This window comes from Hemiscyllium ocellatum, chromosome 4 (assembly GCF_020745735.1).
Source record: "Hemiscyllium ocellatum isolate sHemOce1 chromosome 4, sHemOce1.pat.X.cur, whole genome shotgun sequence".
NCBI classification, from domain to species: domain Eukaryota; kingdom Metazoa; phylum Chordata; class Chondrichthyes; order Orectolobiformes; family Hemiscylliidae; genus Hemiscyllium; species Hemiscyllium ocellatum.
Genome location: NC_083404.1, coordinates 85,919,959 through 85,936,732, shown reverse-complemented (window position 1 = coordinate 85,936,732; position 16,774 = coordinate 85,919,959). Strand labels below are relative to the sequence as shown.

Here is a 16,774-nt window from a genome sequence, read left to right as displayed (position 1 = left end):
GAGAGCCTTTGATAAAATGCTCATCCACTACAACCCAGGCCTATCCACCCCATGGATGACATATCCAGCATCACTAAGGCTATAAGGAACATTTTGCTTCTAACACAGTGTGATAGCTCCCACAGGCCTGTTTCCTAAGATCGGGCACTGACAGAGATGGACCAGTGGTATATGGTCATTGTAAAGGAGGCTCTAACCCCGTCAACTGGGTTTGGTAAAAAATTGACAATGTACTGGGATGTATGTTTATTATTCAGATGAACATAAACCAGTCACCATTCCATTTAAACCCAAGGAATTCATGAAGATGCCATAAAATTGAGATTTTTCACTGGTGACTCAAGGTTATTTTGCCATTACAGATTACATCCAAACAACTCCAGATGCATCATCCCCTCTGGGAATGCTTACACAAAACAACATACATTTGCTGAGAATGTGGAACCCTCTTTGACACCTCACTTCCTGCTGGCAACCACCCAGAAACGCACGGAAATTCAAGCACCTCAAAAAGCTAATGTTGAGTGTGTACAGGTATGACAGTTCCTTGTTACAAGATGTCCAACATATCCATGTCATAACTGTATCCTAAAACAGTACATCGAAAAGGCCAAGCTGTTCAGTTTTCTGGATGATATGTTGATCTGTGGTGAAAAGGGCATCATCTCTAGAGCACACAGGCTGGATACTTTTCAGCAGCTACATTCATAACATTTGCAAATTACCAAATGACAGGACAGGGCCCACGATTCAGTTTGGTAGCTAGGATTGTCAAAACACTTGAAAACATGATTTCTAATTACATAACTTTTGCCATCCATGGGAAAGACACAAGGATGGTTATATGAATAGGAAGGGTTTAGAAGGATATGCGCCAAATACTGGCAAACGGGACTAGATTAATTGAGAATATCTGGTCAGCATGGACTAGTTGGACTGAAGGGTCTATTTCCATGCTGTATCTCTTTATGACTCTTTAAGAATGACTGGAAGACTGTTGGAACATCTTGAATTGGATCTTTCCATATTCCAGTACAAATATTTCCTGATTATAGTGGGGTATAACTTACTGTGGATGGAGATTGAACGAATGCACCCAACCTTGACAATGGTTTTAGTGATGCTCAAAGAAATTTTTTCTGCACACAGTATCCCTGGTCTAATAATCTCTGATGGTCTGCTGTTTGTCAATGATTGCTTTAACTGCTTTGTGGACATTGGAGCTTATCCACATTGCCAGTTTACCTAGATACCCACAGGCAATTGGGGAGGCCAAAAGAGGGTTCAGCACAATGCAATCTTTGTTAAAAGGGAGTGTTGAAATTACTTAAGTCCTGTTAAAGGTACTGGTCCATGCCCCATGGTTTTGCTTCATCAGAACTCTACGGACAGGAGATAATAGACACAACTCACAACTCCTCCATGTACCCTTTGACCATGTCTGAAGGTGGTAAAAATCAAATTGATTAAAAAAGATAAATCATGACTGGCCAAACCAAAGAATGAAATTCAATTATCATAAAATAATACTTCTGGTCTGTCCAGCCAGGGAGGCAAAGTGAGTCCATGACCAGAACTGATGGAACCAGGTTTTGAACTAGTTAGTTAATCTATGGTTTTATCTTACACTTATTTAGCAGGGGGCTCTCTGAAGAAACAGATCTGTACTAGTATGTTATAAACGCTAGCCCTTCACAGATTGGGCCAATATTCCAAACCACTAAGGCAGCAGTTTGACCGTTCCACTACATGGTTCACCTCTTCAGTGTTCCTTAGGCTCCTTCAAAGATGATAAGAACAAGATTGTCTATCTTTATGACTCAGGGATGACTTTGAATGACAGACGATGGGGTGTGGTGAGGGGGGTGCTGAGGTTGCAGTGCTAGATAATGTAAATAGCTTGTAGATAATTGACAAGGTGTAATGGACAGGGGGAGGGGGAGGGATGAGGTGCCATGTATAGCACTGATAGCTATATGTTAAATCAGTGATGACAAATGATGCCAGATCACATACGATCAGTAACTGAAAGGTTTCAGTGAAGCCCTACATTGTAATGTTACTGCATATAATTTCAGGGTTAATAAATGTTACTAATTTACATTAATGTGGTGTCCAATCCTGTCTGTCTACAGATTCCACAGACAACAGCGCTGAAGCACAATATTTGGACAAAATGGAAGGAGCCTGTCTTAACATCTTGGTGTTGTAATTGAGAACTGAATATGTTTGATGCTGAATATCAACAACCATCAAGTTTAAAAATAAGGGGAAAATAAACTATTTAAATTTTTGTTTGACTTGCAAACTTTCCTTTAAATAGTCCCTCTAGAGTGCTCCTGTAATTATTAAATTAGTTTAAGTTTGATTTCTCAAATGTACAGTTCATTAACTTGAATAAAAATTTAATCAGTTTCTTGATATCTTCTATTGGATTTCTTACACAAAAACCTAAAATCTTTGACAAGGCTCACCTACAGATTGTCAAAAATTTAAAGTAATCTTCTAAATTAGATTTTTAAGTGATATATATTTAATTATATACTTCTCCAATGTAAGCTGAAGGTGTGGTCAACATTGCTTCACTGGATATAGAAAGAAAAATAAGTACATGAAGACCTGAAAGGATTAAGGTCACAACATTGGCTTTGCATTTTAGTTGTAAAGGCATCTATGGAAAATTCTGAATTTTTACGTTGAAAGATGTTTATAACCTTGCCCACCATTGAAAACTGGGCAGATGGGACAGTAAAGATGTCTAATTCCAACACAACTGCTTCACTGGTGATTTTGATCTTAATTTCCCTTTTGAGAAGAGGAGGGCACCCAACAGAAGCCATGGGGCCCTACTTGAAGTATGTGGATTGAGTTCAGATATTATCATGAGGGCCTAACTGCAATCTTCAATGCAGAGCTACATGACGAGGTCTTGTGACATGGTGGCTAGTGCAGATGTTCCAGGCGGAGTCCCATTCCATACTTGTCAGCAGTCACCAGCCAATGGATGTACATGTTGCTGCATGGCACTGTTCTCTGAGGCATGAATATGATTAGTCAATAGAGAGGTTACGGTCAGGAGTTTTATAGCCCTAAGTCCAGGATGAGGATCACAGTCAGCTCTGTGGGCCTAACACAACCTGTCCAGGGAGTTAGAGGAAGACAATCAGGGATTTGTACAGACCTTAGTCAGGGGTCATGTCACTCATCATTTAGGCCTGGCTAAATTGCTCATGGGAGTGGGCCATAGTCAGTTCACTAAAATTCAAGGAAGACTTATCAGGGATCTGTGCCTTACCAGTGGGGTGGGGGAAGGCAGGTGTGAAGATACTGAAAGTAATTATGGGGACTGGAATCACAGTTCAACAATGCAGGGGGATAACAATACTTAAGTGGGGGGTGGCAACTCAAAATACAAGGAGGGGAAGAGGGTCCCAGTGGTACAGTGATGATGTCCCTACATTTTAGCCAGGAGACCAGGGTTCAATTCTCACCAGTTTCAGATGGCGTAATAGCATCTCTGAACAGGTTAATTAGAAAATATCTAAAGGAACGGTGAAATTGGACTGGAGAGGGAACAGGGTCACATGGGAGGGGAGTTGCCATTAAGAATAAGCAGAATACTGGCTCCCACATAGTTACAATGTAACACCAAACCTAATATGTTTATTTGATGCACCTGGGGCTGAGTGATATAAAGTTAAGCAGATGAAAACTTAGAATCGGTGATTCACCAAGATGGAAAGACTGAGACTTGCTGTTTGATACCTCTCATTGTTCTGGAAATAACAAGTACACAAGCGAGATGAAAATGGTTGTGACCAGACCTAGAATGGACAGGCTAAGTGCTTCTTTCTGTGAATGATGGGGGCTTCAAGTTCAAGCAGTGTGAGGCCCAAAGGATCTTTGATTCCATAGACACCCATTCTCTGAAGCTGAAAATCACCAGTGACTCTCACATGCTTTGACATCAGCCTGCATTCAATTCAAATTCTTGCTCCATGCATCATTGAGAATGTCACGCAAGAAAACAAATTAATCCCATTTATATTTGCAATGAAATAACTAAGAGAATGGACCTGAGTTGCTGAAGTAGCTATCACCTACGATGCACCTGTTTGTCGACACGTGGTGCCGGAGCTGTCCATTTCACACATTGGACCATTAAACATTATGGAGGCATCATGGGTGGGATTGATTTCTTCAATCTTGGAGTTACAGCTGAAAGAGACACTCAGCTGATGATAAAAAGTGAAAATTCACAAATGTGGAAGCTTATTTATACAGTAATCTCAGTCTTATCACATATGTGCCCTAAGAAAATTGATCAAGTGAGGGAAGATGTTGCAAGCAACACTGAGAGTGTTAGAGTAGGAGCCTTGGTGACTGGTGGGTGTGGTAGCAGAGATCAGATAGTTACACTTATTTTGGTTGACCTTCTTTCTGCAATATTGCTGAATGTGTTGATTGTACTCACGATTGTACTGCCAATGTCTGTTGTGGTCTCCTCTGCCAATCCTTTTGAGAATTTGACATCTCTCCTCTTTACCTTCCCATTCACCTGGACCTTCAGGTGCCTTTCTGCAAAACAGGGTGCCAATTTTCCTTGTTTGCTATGTCCAAGTGAATGCCTGCAATAGTGCACGGAGGTTCCAGTCTAACACCAGGTGTGCAACGACTATTTAAATATAGCTCCAGTGTAGGGATATCTATATATCCTGGGATATCCTGACAGCGTTACAACACTGTGGGCTGCAAGGTGGCACAGTGGTTAGCACTGCTGCCCCATAGTGCCAAAGACCCACGTTCAATTCCCACCTCAGGCAACTGTCTGTGTGGAGTTTGCACATTCTCCCTGTGTCTGCATGGGTTTCCTCCAGGTGCTCTGGTTTCCTCCCACAGTCCAAAAAAAATGTGCAGGTTAGGTGAATTGGCCATGCTAAATTGCCCGTAGTGTTAGGTGAAGGGGTAAATATAGAGGAATGGATCTGGGTGGGTTGCTCTTTGGAGGATCGGTGTGGATTTGTTGGGCTGAAGGGCCTGTTTCTACACTGTAAGTAATCTAAATCTAATCAACACATGGTAAACTTTCCTGCTTAATTTAAAGCCAGCAACACAGAAAAGGTTTATCCCATGCAGCAATTTTGAAAACTTGATAGGCTAAGAACTAGTTAAAGTAAAAATTAACAACTTCATTTCTTAAAGTATAACAAAGAATAATTAACTAACAACTATTTACAATTCCTTCCTCTAACCTATCTTTTACCTTCCCTTCTATAATACTAGTCTGATAAAACTCATGATTAAGATTTACAAAACAAAACTTATCTCAAAACCAGGCCACTTTCAGTTTTCTCTAAATTCCTATCTTCTTCTTCTTGGGAATTCTGCTTCACAGTTTACTGATTTATTAAGATACCTTTTAAGATAGCTATTTCCTGGGCAGTGTGCAGATAAAGTTGGCTTGGCAGTTCTCCTCCCAACTGTTCATTTTTCCCAGTCTTATACCCCAAAGCATCAGATTGTGTCATTGGCTTTTAAGATTGTTAATATGCTAAATTCAAACTGGATTGGAGTTTGGTATTTTTCGGGGTATAATTTAAACTGATTGGCCTAATTTAAATCTGTTTTGTCATTTCCAGACAACTAGCTACTCCAATAACTGGAGTACATGTTACGTTGTGTCTTATTGAGAACACATGGTGCTGTCACTGCTAGCTTTTATTTTCTTAAGGGTACAGTATACCCACATATTCATAACAACAGTGAAGTATGTTATGGCAAATGAGAGAATTTGACTCGCCTCAGACGAGTGGGACACCATAGAAGAGTGGTAGGTAGTTGCTGAGGCAGGTTTGGGTTGATCGCATGAGAATTTCTTCCTCGGCTTCATGGAGAGAAATCTTCCATGAAACTCAATAAAACGTGTACTGCTAAAACATGGGAAGATTTTGCCCATTGCTATTGACACCATGAGGCAGAGCTCAACACTAGGTCATAATCTTTAAGGATCCAAAGTTGCTGATTCCACCTGAATCCATGTCACATTGTCATATTGGTTGGTGCTTAATACACTCCTCAGCATTAAACCTTTCAGAACCTTACACTTTCATACAATAATTGTTCATGAATGTGAATGGGATGCTCAGTTATGACTATAGTGAGCATACATGCTCCTCATTCTCAAAACATCTAGAAAAGCAGAAAAGAACATATTCAACAAGGAAAGTGATAAGACATCTTTTGAACCATCACCAACACAGAAAAGAAGCATTATAATATGTCACATTTAAATGCTGCATTGTCTGCTTTATTTTTCTTTCATGGAATGCAGGTATTTCTGGTAAGACCAGCATTTGTTGCCCACCTCTAATTGTCCTTGAACTATTTCAGAAGATAGGCAACAACACTATTGTTGTGTCTCTATAATCACATCTAGGCCAAACTGGGTAAGGATTATCGATTTCCTTCCATAAAAATGATAAGACAGGTCTTTATGACAATTGCTTGTAGTTGTTAGTGATCATGATTACAAACATTGTACTAAAAACCTTTGATTCACTAATATCCTATTCCGAAGTCACATTTAAGCCAGACCAGGTAATGATGGCAGTTTCTTTCCCTCAAGGACAGTGATAAACCAGATGAAGTTTTCCTGACAGTCAACATTGTGTTCATGGTCATTGTTAGAATTTTAATTTGCAAAGTATTCTAGTTATGCTGTTGGAGAAGACCACCCTCTACAATCCTCACATTAGGTAAGATCTGTTGGCCGATGTTTCTGAAACAATCCCGAGCCTGCACTTGCTAGGATCTGGGCAGGATGAGCTATCTTCCTTGAATTGGACATCTAATTGATCACCTCTGAGCTTGCGGTTCAGTAAATGAAAGCTGATGTTCTCTGTTGCTACCATCCCAATCTTTGGGAGACATGAGGATGCCTGAAAATGGTGGCATCCTAGGATAGTGAACTATTTCTTAAGCAGACCAAGTAGACCTTTCTAAATGGAGGGTATATACATCAAGTGCAGCTTTTTGGCAATGGGTACAACGATTGCTGCTGACAGTCTACTCTTTGGGAATGATAAGGTCTCAATTTTTTAACAACTTCTCCAGACCATGGCAGCAAGGCTGCCTCCATTAAAGTTTGATGAATCCTGTCTCATCTACTTACAATGCCTAAAAGCAGATATAAAAGAAACATGTGCTGGATAAAAGGAGTAAAAGAGAAGATGAATGCACAGAATGGTAGCTAGCTCATGTAAATATCTGAAAGTACAACATTAAGGAACTTCGTGCTGGCATAGCATACATTATTGCGTGACATACTCAGCATTTTGCTATAACATACAAACTCTGTGTATGTTTTTATTACCTTCAGTTTAAGTCACAGGTGAGACCGCAATGGAAGTCTCTTTCGTGTCCATCATGTTATACTGGTGTTAGTCTTTATTTCATAAATAGTAATTTCATGTGCAAGCTTCCTTGAAATTGGTTCTTAATTTCTTCACTCTTGACCAAGACAGGAAAGCATTTAAGAGTATTGTATAAAATATTAAAAATTTGATAAATGCTCAGAAAATGTGCTGTCAAAGCTGAGCTGGCTCCATTGCAGTAATAAAATATATAACTATTGTATTCAGCTGAGGGTAGATTTTCTTTAGATATATTATTATAAATCTCAATATTAATAAAAGCTTTTCTCAATCTATTTTGTTTCTTGCTTCTTTTCTTACTTGGAAGAGGTACATTTTGGAAAAGCATTTAATGGCACTTAGAAGTAATGCATGTTGCCTTTCAACCATTTATTACATAATAAAACTGCTTGAATGACGTCTTATCGAGGTTCAGTGTGTGGGAGTAAATCTCAAGATGATGGTCTCAACATAAAGATAAGTGACTCTGAATACTTTCTATTAGCCTCTATTAGAAACATGGAAAAGTACTAAATACAAAGCAAAAGAATTTTTTTGTCAAATCTATTATTAATGGCAAATATATATTGTCAGAGGTAGTCTTACAAAGCATTAGTTAAATCATTAATATTTCTGGGGATTGACTAAAAACTAAACTAGACTAGTCTTGTAAAAACTATGACTATGACGGCAGGACAGAGGCCAGGAATCCTTTAATGAGTAACTCAGCTCTTGACTCTCCAAAGCCTGCCTACCACGTGCAAAGCAAAAGTCAGAAATGTGATGGAATACTCCTCACCCGGATGAGTGCAGCTCCAACAATATTGATCACCTAGGAAAATGCAACTCACTTGATTAACGCCACTTCCACAAATCATTCACTTCCCTCCACCATTGACACTGTAGCAATGTATGTACCATCTACAGAATACACTACCGAAATTCGCCAGGCTCCTTTGACAGCACCTTCCAAACTTATGACCTTTACCACCAAGGAGGACAAGAGCAGCACATGTTTGATAACACCACTGCCTGCAAGATCCTGAACTTCTGATGCTGACTTGGAAATATACCATTTAATATCACTAGGTCAAAATCCCCTGTCAACAACATTGTGGGTGTACCTACACTAAATAGACTGCAGTAGCTGTGGACTTTTGGCAGAGGTGGGCAACCACCCAACTCTTGATTCTAGCCCACTTCTGTAAGGTCAGAACAATTTATGCATGTAGGGTAGAAGCTGGGAGCATTTCCAATTCTATATGAGAGATAGTGGAGTCACCATGAGGTGGGGCATAATGTGTGGGAAGCAAAATTACTGTGACTCTTTGCTGTAATGCAATGTAGTTAGTACTGCCAGCTGGACATAGAACAAAAATTGTTTCAAAGTTTTAGAGGTTACTCTTTGACTAAAGTAATCAATTCAGGTACAGTGAACTTAGTGAAAATGGCATTTTCCTACCTTAAATCTCTGGCCCAGCAACATCAGACACCAAAATTTCAATCTTGGCACCTAGTATTTCTAATATGCAAACAATGGGAAATGGGTTGATGCTATATTCCCTGGTGAATTAAATCATTTTAAATGTCACATCTATAGCATGAGGTTTATCTAATACTGTAAATCTGAAGTGAGAACACCATTACTCATGCTCCAACATAAATTTCGACCAGATTTTGTGCCACTCTGCCATTATTGTGCACACTTGGCATTATGAAAAGTTAGTTATTATACCATCATATTCCAACAGTTAAATTAATGGCTATTCTAAACTTCCCAGATTTACTACTGCTCTTGTTGCAGCCATTTGGACTGAAAAAAACAGGTTTAAGTGAATGTATTTCTGGTTGGAACAGAAATGGATTAAAACAGAAGTGTAGGAAATATAATGGATGCAATTAAGTATCTTGTCAATTACAATAAAGGGGTGTTTTTGCTGACAAGAAATGATGCATCAGATGCAACTGTGTGGAAATTTGCTTCATTAGAACAGCTTTAATAGAAGCGGAGAAACTAGGGGAATTGCATAGAGTTTTTTTACAGGAAGCTAAAGAATTGGTAGAGAATCATTAATAGTTTTTCAACAGCCAATTCCTAGAAGTGGAGGCACAGATATTGACGAGGGGAAGAGTTGTTATTGGACCATGCAAAGATGTGAAAAGGGTGAGTTATGGAAGATTATTTCAATCTCAGGAGCCTCAATGTGCAGATCAACGATCATCTCCAGAGCCGTTGGGGAAGCCTACTTCAAAAAATGTTTCCAGGTAGCAATCTGACTCAATGTTTCTACATTGTAAGTCACATAAGACAGTACATTACCCAAATTCCAAAATGGTTTGTTTTAGACAAACGCCTTGTTTTTCCACACATTTCAAAAGTGATAAGGTTCCTATTACCACTAGTCTCACCACTTCCTATCTCTCATCCAAAGCCAGTGCTTCATTCACATCCTTGATCAAACCCCATTGCTTTGTCTTTCTTGGTGTGATACAGGGTCATTCTCACATTCTATTTCCATATAAGGTTCAGAGTTAATGCTGGTTCAGCCATGTTCAATTTTCACAGAAATACTGCCTGCCTGCTGCATCACGATCTGAGCATGTTGAGGTGGTTTAACTATTTTTTTTAACCTGACTACCTTTTTGAAGAATGAATGAATGAAAATTAATATTAAATGACTTGTGTTTATTGCTTAACTAAAACTCTACCTCATTCTCATTCCACCTCGAACCTCACATGGATTTACAGGTTAACTCATATCATACCCAAATTTCCCCCCTAACAGGTGAAAGTTAGAAGCATAGCTGATGAATTTTTTCAGTTTGGAGCAATAGCAGGAAATATGGACCTGATATACCATAAGAATATGAGAAGTGAATAGGATTGGAATAATAGACTCAATTCCTGCTGTAGGAAAGATGTTGTTAAACTTGAAAGCGCTTAGAAAAGAATTTCCAAGAATGTTGTCAGAAGGTTGAGCTATTGGGAGAGATTGAATAGGCTGGGGCTATTTTCCCTGGAGTGAAGACTGAGGAGTGCCTTATGGAAATTGATGAAACTAGGCATGGATACGATCTTTTCCCCAAAATAGGAGAGTCCAAAACTAAAAGGCATAAGTATAAAATGAGAGGGGAAAGATTTAAAAGGGACCCAAAGGACAACCTTTTCACGCCAAGGATAGTGCATGTATGGAATGAGCTGTCAGAGGAAGTGGTGGAGAGTGGTACAATTACTACATATAAAAGGCATCTGGATGGGTACATGAATAGGAAGGGTTTAGAGGAATATGGATCAAACGCTGGCAAATGGGACGAAATAAGTTAAGGATATCAGGTCAGTATAGATGAAGAGTCTGTTTCTGTGCTGTACATCTTTATGACTTCATAACCAAATAAGAGGAAAAGCTCTAGGTTTCTGTAGAAACACATATAAAAACATTTAAACGTTTCAATGTTGGGGTAAGTTCAGACAGGTGGAGGAGGGTAGTGGGAAGAGACAAATGCCCTTCTTATTGTTTACATGTATATGTTTTGGGGAATGGAGACAGAGATAGTGAATGTCCTCCCTTCCAGAACTATGATAAGGTGCCCCTCGTCTTCATCCTCTACAACACCAAATTATCTGATTCCACTACCAAAGAAATCTTTTCCTCCCCCTTCCTTTCAGAATACTGGAGGAATCATTCCTTTATAGCAATCTAGTTCACTCTTCAATTTTTCCCCCAACCCCACCCCCCAACTCCCCTCCTTCCCATTGTAGTTTTCTCTGCAAATCTTTGTGCATATAAATACTTGAGTGCAACATGCCCATCCCTTTGTATTTAAATTCATTGCAGATCAAAGCCAACACTCTAATAGCCTTTTTAACTTATGTTTTATGCCGATAATTAGCTTATAGTAACACCATGGCAGGAATGTTGCTTGGCTTTAATTTCCTTCTCCATTTCCTGTCTTACAAAAATTTTTATTAAATGTGGACAGAATATGAATATTCAAGTACCATCTGTTCCCAGAGGGTAGAAAGGCAAGAAAGTTGCAATATGCACAATTTCACCCTTGGGGGCATTGAAGGAAGGACAAAGAGAACATAGTATGAGAGAGCCAACAACCCACCCAGAATTATTATTCATGCCATCTGGAAGAGGATGATGTTGCCAAGTACTGTCAATGCCATCATCCCCAGGACTGTACATCAGTGCCACAAAGAGCACCAAATCATCACAGGGCAGTCAAGCCACATAATATACACCTGTCGCCTTCCTTCCTTACCCAGTCTGGGCACCAGTAGACATGCAGTCCACTTAAAGCAATACTTCTGTAATTTTCACCCTGCACAATGACCGTGACATGAAATCCATTGAGTATTTGAAAAAAGAGAGTTCAGTATTGCATGGGAAATCTGGAAGTGCATCTAATGGGTCTTCCTGTGACGTTTTATTATAGATCTCATAGTTACCTGACCGCAGTTTGGCATTGATGTGATTTCAATTCCAGGACTTAAAGGCTTAATCCAAAGATAGAATCCAAAGCAATTCCAATTGCAAAAGGAAGATCTTTGACAATGTATTCAGGACGATTAAAGGATGCTCCATTTAATAATGATAGTTCACTTCTTGTACTGCTGGGGATGTCAATGTGTTGCAGACCCAACAAAGGAAAGAAGAATCCTGCTGCCGGACAAAGGTGCTAAGTTTGGGAGTTGCTGCAGTTAGTCGGTGACATCAGCTATGAACCATGCTCCTGGATTCATTGATACTAACTTCCAGATTTAAAAAAAGTGAGTATTTACAAAGATATGAATATACAAACAAATTAACAAGACTAGGATTAGGTCCCTGGCCCCTTGAACCTAATATGCCATTCAACAACATCATAACTGATCTTATTACTCCACATTCCCATTTATGCCCTTGCATTTCAAGAATCTATCCACCTTTGCATTAAAAATAATCACAGACTCTGCTTCCAGTGTCTTTTCAGGACAAAGATTTTAAGGACTCTTAATTCTCTGCGAGAAACAATCCTTCCTTGTCTATGTAATAAATGGGAGACCCCCTATTTTTAAACAATGGCCTTTTTTTCTCATTACAGAAACAGAAATTGTTACAGAAACTTAGCAGCTGTGGAGAGAAAACATATTTAACATTTTGGGTCCTGTGAGCCTTCTTCAGAAGGTTGCTAGTAAAACATGGCACAAATACACAATACAGTAGGTGAGGGTGGCAGGGTAAAGGAGTAAACAATAAGTGTAGACGGTGCCCAGAGAGAAGGAAAAGCTGATTATGGGGATTGGAGGGAGGTTGCACTGAGCCTTCCTGGAGTACTGTAGCAGGTCTGCAATAGAAATGTTGGCCAGAGAATGTGGTGATGTGTGGAAGTGGCAGACAACTGCAAGTTCATGGTCAATCTTTTGGACAGTATATAGATGTTCAATAAATCAGTTGCTCAGTCAGCACCTCGTTCGCCTCAGTGTAGGGGAGACTACATTGTGAGCAGTGAATACAGTAGACTAGGTTGAACAATGTGAAGGTGAATCACTGTTTCACCTGGAGGGTTTGTGTGGAGCCACGTATAGTGAGAAGGGTGTGGGTGGGGAGTTAATTGGCAGGCATTACACCTTCTGCGATTGCAGAGGAAGGTGACGGAGGGATTTTGAGAATGCAGCAGGAATGGATGAAGGTATTCCAGAGGGAACATTCCTTGCAGAATGCCGACAAGGGAGGAGAAGGGAATACATGTCTGATGAAGACATCCGGCTGGAGGTGGTGGAAATGGCAAGTTATGATCATTTGAATCTGGATATTGGTAAGTGAGGACCAGGAGAGCATGTCTGTGTTGTGGGATTGAAGTGAAAGGGTGAGGTTAGAAGTAAGAGAAATGGGTTGGATTTGGCCAAGGACCCTGTCAACCATGGTAGCAGGGGATCCTTGGTTGAGGAAAAAAGTACACATTTGAGGTTCCCTGCAATAGGTTGTATCATCAAAATAAATATGATGAAAATGGAGAAATTTGGAGAATGGAACAGAGCCCTGACATGAAACATGGTGTGAGGCTGTATATTCAAGATAACTGTGGGAGTTGGTGGGTTTGTAGTGGTTACTGGTGGCCAGCCTATCCCCAGAAATGGAAACAGAGATGTCAAAGAAGAGAAGGGAGGAGTCAGAGATGAACCAGGTGAAGGTGATGGCAGGGTGAAAATTGGAAGCAAAATTGATAATTTTTTTCCAATTCCAAACAAGAGGGATGCATCACTGATGATATCATCCATGTCTTCATTTTCTACCCCACCAACATCCTCATCCAAATATCATAAGCCATCATTTCCACCACTTCTAGTGGAATGCCATCATGAGACATATTCTTCTCCCTCCTTTGTCAGCATTCCACAGGTATGTTCCCTCCGGGACACTTTGGTTCACTCCAGTTGCATTGTCAATACCTCCCCATATCCTCATGACATTCTATTCACAAAAATTCCCTTGAGTTACTGGTGCCTTCACCAGTTACTTGACACTTCAACACACCACCACATTCCCTAGTCAACATTTCCGTTTTGGGCTTGTTGCAGTGCTCCAGCGAGGTGAGGCTCAAGCTTGATAAACAGCATCTCATTTTTTGCTTGGGACTCTGCAGTTTTCAGGAATCAATAGAATTCAATAACTTTAGGACCTGAACACCACCTTCTATGTCCTTTAACATCCTCTAGGATTTGTCATCACATATTGCTTTCAACCCAGCCAAGAAATTTTCACCTACTTATAGTCTCCATTATCAGTTCTTCTTTATCTCTGGCTTACCATTATCCATCCTTTTGTCAAGCTTAATTTCCCTCTGAGCTCCATCTCCACCTATTGTTTACTTCTTTACATCCCTATACCCAGTCTTTATCATATATTCTGTTTTCCCCTAACTGTTCTGCTCTGAAGAACAGTCACTGAAGAACAAAGTTTGATTCTTTTTCCTTTCCACAGGTGCTGCCAGACTTGCAATTTCTGTTTTTGTTTCAAATTTCCAGCTTCTGTTGTTCTTTGCTTTATTCTAGTTCTTATTACTGCTAGTACTCATTGCATGCAAAGGTGAGACGTTTTCAATTTATGCACTAGGGCACTCAGATCCCTCTGCATTGCAGAATTCTGCAATCACTCTCTAATTAGATAATAAACTTCTCTTTCTATTTCCTATTCCTTGGATGCTGCCTGACCTGCTGTGCTTTAACCAGCAACACATTTTCAACTGTGATCTCCAGCATCTGCAGACCTCATTTTTTACCCGAAGATTTTAACCTACTGCGAATCCTCTTGCAAGGATGCCTTCCTTGAAGAAGCTCTCTTCCTCCCTCTACAAGGATTTCAGTGAGTCTCTCTCTCACTGCCTTCCACCTATCACATCTCCATCGCCCCTCCCCCAAGTCCCACCTCCCTACCTTTTATCTTAGCCTGCCTGGCACTCTCTCCTCATTCCTGATGAAGGGCTTATGCCTGAAACGTCGAATTTCCTATTCCTTGGATGCTGCCTGACCTGCTGTGCTTTAACCAGCAACACATTTTCAACTCTCTTTCATTTTACCTGCCAAAATGGACAATTTCATATTTTCCTACATTGTACTCCATTTGCCAGATCTTTTCCTACATCTACATATTTTTATAGTATCTTTTTCACAAGTTATTTTCCTACTGATCTTTGTGTCATCAGCAAAAATAGTAAACAAACTTTCTATCCCTTCACCCAACTTCATTTGTAAACAGTTGAAGTCCAGTTCTTATCCCAGTGGCACACCATTCATTACAATTTGCCAACCTGAAAATGACTCATTCGTTCATACTCTGTTCCATGTTAGTTTGCTAACCCTTACCATAAACTTTGATTTCCTATAATAATCTTTGATGTGGTATGTTAACAAATGCCTTTTGTATTCCAAGTGCAGAGCATTCAGTTCCTCTTTACTCACAGCACATTACTTCCTCAAAAGGTTGGTTAGAGATGATTTGTATTTGTCCATAGGCCGTAAGACACAGGAACAGCAGTAGGACATTCAATCTGTTCAGTCCGCTCCACCAATGAGATCATGGCTGATCCGATTATTCTCAAACAACTTTCCTGCCTCTTCCATTACCCCTCAATGATTAACAATATGCCTAATGCAGCCTTGAATATACTTAGTGACCCAACCTCTACAGTCCTCAGTGATAGAGAACACCATACATTCATCACTCTCAGAAGAAATTCCTCCTTACCTTGGTCTTACTTTTGCTCTGAGACCTCTGGTCCTAGCCTCTCCTACACAGAAAACAACATTTCTGCATCGACCCTGTCGAGTCCGTTAAGAATGTCATATGTTTTATTAAGATTAGATTAGATTAGATTACATACAGTGTTGGAAACAGGTCCTTCGGCCCTACAAGTCCACACCGACCCGCCGAAGCGCAACCCACCCATACCCCTACATTTACCCCTTACCTAACACTACGGGCAATTTAGCATGGCCAATTACACCTGACCTGCACATCTTTGGACTGTGGGAGGAAACCGGAGCAGTCGGAGGAAACCCGTGCAGACACGGGGAGAACGTGCAAACTCCATACAATCAGTCGCCTGAGGCGGGAATTGAACCCGGGTCTCTGGCACTGTGAGGCAGCAGTGCTAACCACTGTGCCACTGTGTCATCCACTATGGCCAATTCACCCAATCTGCACTTTTTTTTGGACTGTGGGAGGAAACTGGAGCACCCGGAGGAAACCCACGCAGACAATGTGCAAACTCCACACAGAGAGTCACCTGAGGCAGGAATTGAACCCGGGTCTCTGGTGCTATGAGGCAGCAGTGCTAACCACTGTGCCACTGTGCCGCCCACTTTAAAGATTTATGTGCTGGTTTTATCCCACTGGCTTTTTGTTTAAAGCACAGTTTAGAAACCCCAACGCTGTGATGGCTGAGAATCGAACCCAGGTCAACTGCTTGGAAGGCAGCTATGCTCACCACTGAACCACCACCACCCTGTGACCCTGCGAAAGGTTGTCTCTTTCTTCTAAACTCCAAAGAGTATAGACTCAACCTGTTCAACTTCTCATGAGAAAGTCTCTCTGTACCTGGGATCAACCTAATGAATCATCTCTTCACTTTCCCAATGCCACTATATATTTCCTTAGATAAGGGGATCAAAACTGTTAACAATATTCCAGCTGTGGTCTGAGTAGTGTATTGTATAAATTAAGCACAACTTCCCTACTTTATTTCAAAAGAATTGAAGTATAAAATGTAAACATTCCATTTACCTTCCCTATTATCTGCTTAACTTGAATGCTAGGCTTTTAAGATTTTATAAGGAGAAAGTGAGGTCTGCAGATGCTGGAGATCAGAGCTGA

General features: G+C 40.3%; 1 non-coding gene across 1 annotated transcript; it reads right to left on the bottom strand.

Moving 5' to 3' along the window:
• Positions 1 to 16,333: 16,333 nt before the first annotated feature.
• On the bottom strand, positions 16,334 to 16,405 carry trnag-ucc (transfer RNA glycine (anticodon UCC)). The gene has a single exon. It is a non-coding gene; the product is annotated as a tRNA-Gly (tRNA).
• Positions 16,406 to 16,774: the final 369 nt, after the last annotated feature.